The sequence below is a fragment of the Nicotiana tabacum genome, chromosome 4 (genome assembly GCF_000715075.1).
Source record: "Nicotiana tabacum cultivar K326 chromosome 4, ASM71507v2, whole genome shotgun sequence".
Lineage (NCBI taxonomy): Eukaryota > Viridiplantae > Streptophyta > Magnoliopsida > Solanales > Solanaceae > Nicotiana > Nicotiana tabacum.
Window position 1 is genome coordinate 92,136,911 of NC_134083.1, and position 6,402 is coordinate 92,143,312.

The following is a 6,402-nucleotide window of genomic DNA, read 5'->3' on the forward strand; positions in this document are numbered from 1 at the left end:
GAATATCATCAATAATATGCCCCCAGGCCATCACATAGCATCCTTGACATAGTCCTTCTTGTCTCGCCGTGTGCGCATTAATAAAGTAAATGCCCGCCTTGTCTCGCCACACGCGCATCAATAATTATTATATATATATATATATATATATATATATATATATATATATATATATATATATATATATATATATATATATATATATATATATATATATATATATATATATATATATATATATATATATATATATATATATATATATATATATATATATATATATAGAGAGAGAGAGAGAGCACGGAACAACCTCGTGCAAACACCCCGACAATTCGCTCAACATGCCCAACACAATAACACAACATATAACCTCGCACCACACGTGATCATATGCCACAACAATGCCAAAAACATAGTATCAATATCACAAAAATACACAGCTCACGACTCAAAAACAATGAGTACAAAGACAACAACAATAACAAAAAAATACGGGAAGTAAATCAACACAAGAATTACAACAACATAATGGAACGAATGAATAACCTCAACAATGGAAGATATAACATATAATAACAACCTCAATTAATGCATATAAGAATAACCTCGGCAATAAATGATAGCACATGCAATAACAACTCTAATTAAACCATATACGAGTAAATTCAACAATGAAAGATAGAACGTCTAATAACAATTTCAATTAACGCATATAAGAGTAAATTATATAATAAAAGATAAAACATGTAATACCAACTTCAATTAAAAGCATATAAGAATAAATTTGACAATGAAAGATATCATATGATATGACAACTTCAATTAAATGCATATAAGAAACCTAAGAGTCTAAACCGGCCGATTTCCATATATAAGACTGTGTACACACTCGTCACCTCGTGTATACGTCTTCCACGTAATCCAAATACTATAATTAAATCAAACCCTACAGGGTAGTTCCTCCACAAAGAGTTAGGCAAGATACTTACCACAATTAGGCCATATCAATACTCAAAAATAGCCTTTTCCTTAAAATTCACCCCTGCATGGCTCAAATCTAACCAAAACCAACTTAATATCATCATACAATGCAAGAGAAACCACTTTCAATTAATAAAGCTAAGCTCTTAACACAATTTTCCAAAAGTCAATCCTGACTCGCCAGTCAAAACCCGAGTCCAAGGGTAGATCTCGACTACCCATAACTCCACGAGTCCATATATATGTTTTATTTCAAATTCAAGTCCAATACGACATTCAAATCTCAAATTTTTATTTTTTTAAAATATACACAAAAATCCCCAAAATTTCTCTTCAAATCTCATGATTTAGATGTTAAATCTCATAAATAATTATGTAATATAATTGAAAGTTTATCAAAATCACTTACTCAGTAGTTTGGTATGAATATATCTCCTCAAAATCGCCTCCCACCGAGTCTAGGGCTCAAAAAGTGATAAAATGAGACTAAGTCCTGAAATACAAAACATATAACTAGGTGCAAATATAGCATTTGCGACTAGGGGTTCGCAAATACGAACCCTCACAAAAGAGGATAATCCTTCGCAAAAGCGAAGCTCGAACATTTCTGAACAAATCACAAAAGCAACAGAATATGTCGCAAATGCGAACCCTGGCATTTAGCAAAAGCAGCTAGTTGGCACAAAAGCGACCTCCCCCCGGCCCAGGTCTCTATCGCATTTGTGAGGCTGGCTTCACAAATGCAAAGCCTACCAGTCCAAAGCTTCTTCGCAAATACGATCACTGTTATGCAAAAGTGATAGTCGCAAATGCGGCCCTCATCTCACAAATGCAAGAACAGAAACACCATCAAATCCGAACCTTCCACAAAACTCTATGGAACGCGTCTGAAACTTACCCGCGCCCCTCAGGCTCCACACCAAGCATCCAAATAACTCTAAAAATATCATACGAACTTGCTCGCATGATAAAAACACCAAGAAAACATCTGGAACCACGAATCGGATACCAAAACACATGAAAATCACAATGAACTTCAAGAACTTCTAAAAACACAACTATGCGTCTGATTCCTATCAAATCAACTCGGAAAGACACCAAATTTTGCAGACAAGTTTCAAATAACAAAATGGACCTATTCTAAGTCCTGAAACTAGAATCTAAACACGATAGACATAAAATCAAACCATGGTCTAATTTTAAAAAAAAAATCTAAATCTTTAAATTGCCAACTTTTGCCAGCAAGTACCAAATTAACCTAGGAACTTTCGAATCAAATTCCGGGCATACGCCAAGTCCAATGTCACCATCCGAACCTAACAGAACCATCAAAATTCTGATCCGAGATCAAATATTCAAAAGTCAAACTTGGCCAACTCTCCCAACTTAAGGCTTCTACCATAAGAATCACCCTTCCAAATCAATCTGAATCGCTAGAAAATTAAAACTGACCATATACGCAAGTCATAATATATAACATAAATATAATCAAGACCTTAAACCACCGAATGAAACGTTAAATCCCAAAACGACTGATCGGGTCGTTACATTCTCCCGTACTTAAACATATGTTTGTCCTCGAACGTGCCAAGAGTCGCTCCAAAGCAACCAAATCACTGTATTAACTCACCATACACATACACACGGGTGATCCCATGTCACCCCATCCGCGTAAGCCTAACATCACCATTACGACTGAAGATTATTCCTTCCACCCATACCGATAAACCTTAGAACCAAATTTCAACATCCACCAAAAGCTCGATTCTCACATGAACATAATTGTCACGACCCAAAATCCAACTAGTCGTGATGGTACCTAACCCAGCCCGCTATGTAAGCCAATTAGCAATAATCCAACTCAAATGAGATTTAATGAGAGAAATAATGATAATATACTGAACTTTTATACAAAATTCCCAAGTACGGATAATACAAATCATGAGCTTATAAGATTAGAGTTTACAAAGCTAATATGAAAAACATACATCATATGTCTGAAATCTACATAAACAGATTTTCATAAGTCTAACGCTACCATGAATAAGAGGCAGCTATAACCGTAACACGTGTACTTCTTTAATGCAAGCTTTCGCCAAACATAACAACATCAGCTTCAAAATATGCACGTAAGGTGCAGAAGTGTAGTATGAGTACAATCGACCCCTTGTACATAATAAGTAACAAACCTAACCTTAGGTTGAAAGCAGTGATGATCTTGGACAAACGGTCAGAGTTCAACACCAATGGCCAACAACTACTCATAACAATATAATAAAAACAGTACAAGAACAACTCAAAGATATGATGCTCAGCTCGTCCACAGTTATGGAAAATAATAGGCATGCTTCTCAAGTATAACAGTAAAAACCAAATCTTTCACCGAATTTACCAAAATGTGAGTATATCAGAAAACTATGATTTTTTCCAAAAACCTTTCAACAACAGATAAAATATTTCAATCTCAGATAACATGAATAAATTACATCTCTATACCTACATGTCAATATGCATGTGAAATTATGAATGTCACAAAACTGTATAACATGAGGAAACCCATCTTTATGCCTGTATGTTAAGTATGCATGTCAAATGCAATGCGTCACAGTGATGAACTCATGTACTCACACTCTCTAAGTACTCAATGTCACTGTCTCACACTCTCACTCATCACACTCTGTCACTCAGCACACTAAGTCACTCAGTCACTCAGCACTATACGAAGCCTGCTGCGGTGCGCAGTACGATCCCATCAATAGTAATAAAGCCTATAAGGCCTGTTGTGCTGTGCAACCCGATTCAAACATAGCCATAAGGCTGTTGCAATGTGTAACCTGATCCACATATAGCCATAAGGCCTGTTGCGGTATGCAACCCGATCCACATATATCCATAAGGCCTGTTGCGGCGTGCAACCCGATCCACATATAATAATATTTATAAATCCAGTGTGGCCTATTGCGGCGTGCAACCCGATCCCCTCAATATCACTCACAATTCGGCCCTCAGGCCCAAACTGAGTCATAAATCTCTCCAATCTACCGGGCTCATAAATTTCATACCAAACAACCCAAACTAAGATAACATGATGTGACAACAAATGATAACGGACACTGAGATATGATATGCTAATGAATGAATAATATTGAGTATGTAAATGATATATAAGCAAATAAGTCAACAGCAGAATCCCAACAGGATAAGCATGTAGCATAAACATGGTTTCTAACATGGATCACAACTCCATTACTCTAGTACGTAGAAATTTCATAGGTAAAAATAAGATAGAATACTACAGGGTACCATAGAATTATCCGAGTCATAATTCACATGGTTCATGCCCACACGCCCATCACCTAGCATGTGCGTCACCTCATCACAAAACACATAACACGTATATTCAGGGGTTCATACCCTCAGCACCAAGTTTAGAAGTGTTACTTACCTTGAACAAGCCGAATCAAATACCGAGTAAGCCAAACGATACTCTAACAATGCCATCCCATGCGTATCGACCTCCGAATGGCTCAAACCAAGCCAAAAGCAACTCAGAACATCAAATAATGCCAAAGGAAACAAACTCAATCGATAAAGGCCGAATCTTTAATCAAAAGTCCAAAGTCAACCAAAATAAGTCAAACCCAGGCCCACACCTCGTAACTCGACAAAACTCACAAAATCCAATAACTCATTTAATTACGAGTCCAACCATACTAGTTTCACTCAAATACGACTCCGAATCGATGTTCAAAAACCAAACATTCAATTTATGAAATTTTGGATAAAATTCCCCAATTGCTCTTTTGAAATCATCAACCAAATACCAAAAACGAGGATAGATTCACAACATATAATTAAAACTGAGTAGAGAACACTTACCCTAATCCATATGATAAAAATTGCCTCAAACATCGTCCAAATCCGAGGTCTATAGCTCAATATATGATAAAAATGGACAACCCTCAATTTTATAGCTTCTGCCAAGGAAATATTGCATTTGCAAAAAAATAGACGCTTCTGTGGCATCGCTTTTGCGACCAAAATTCTGATTCTGCGGAGAAGCACTGGAGATCCGTCCTTTGCACTCGCGGAACAAGCTTTGCTCCTATGCAAATGCAGGTGTGAACAAAATTTATGCATTTGCGGTCTCTTGCTCCCAGCAACACTCTTTGCTTCTGCGATGCCACTGCCGCTTTTGCAGCTCTGCAGATTCGCCCATAGGTCCGCAGGTGCGGTAACACCAGAACTGTTACACCCTATGTTTCGTTACGTGAAAGTACGTCGTAAGTCAATTGATGTAAGCTTGGAAATGGGATTCTCTTTGAAAGTGTATAAAGTGATCTAATGATATTACATCCCGTATTTCTGTTCAACATACAAACGACTAGGTTGAGGACAAATGCACTTAAACATGAGAAAGGATATTTTGGACAAACAAAAATGAGCTGCTTGCTTACCCGACGTGCCTGCTTCACCAACTTACTTTTCGTCCTACTTGCTTGAGCTACTCGACACATGCCTAAATTATTTAATGAGGATGAGACACATGCTTCAAAATGAAAAAAGGATCAACATGAATCACCTACTTGATTAAGTAGGTTACAAGTAGGTGCATCACCTACTTAGAGCTTGTGGATCAAATTAAAAGTGAATGGAAAAGGATAGAGATGGGCAAGTCTTGGGGAAACCCAAGACCCATCTTCCCAAGCCCATTAGTCGGGCTATATAAACATAGATATATCTCAATTTCACTTAAAAAATAATTCATAACCCCTCTCTCTCTATTGCAACGTGAAAGAGCTCCAAAATATCAGCCCAAGATCTCTCTCAAAGTTATTCAAGGATTCAAGACCAAATTCACAAGTTGGTAAAGTGATTTCTCTCTTGGAAGATCAAGATCACCTAGTTAAATCTCTACTTTGTTGTTTGGGATAAAGAGCATATTTGAGCTTGAAGTAAAGCTTAGTTGGATGCATGTTCTTACTTCCAAGGTAAGGTTTAACTTCTCCTATATGTATTTAAGATCATCTATGTATATCTAGTTGATTTGATAAAGCAAATTTGTGAGGTAAGTTGAACTTCATGTTGAAGTGTTGTAGTTGCTCGACTATTTTGGAGTTGAATTCCTGATGTTTTATGGATGGAAATAAGTGGATATAACTTAAGAATACTATTGCTATTGTGATTGATGTTTTTGGAAGAAGAGAAGGCCTGGAAAGTGCAAGTTAGAACTTGGTTGTTGGGTGAGATGGTGTGGACTATTTTGGTGATGTATTGTAATGAATATGATGTTAGATATTGATATATATATATATATATATATATATATATATATATATATATATATATATATATGTTTGTTGACATTCTGGACATATTGGTCTTGTTGGTGAATTTGAGGAAAATGAAAAGAATAAGTGG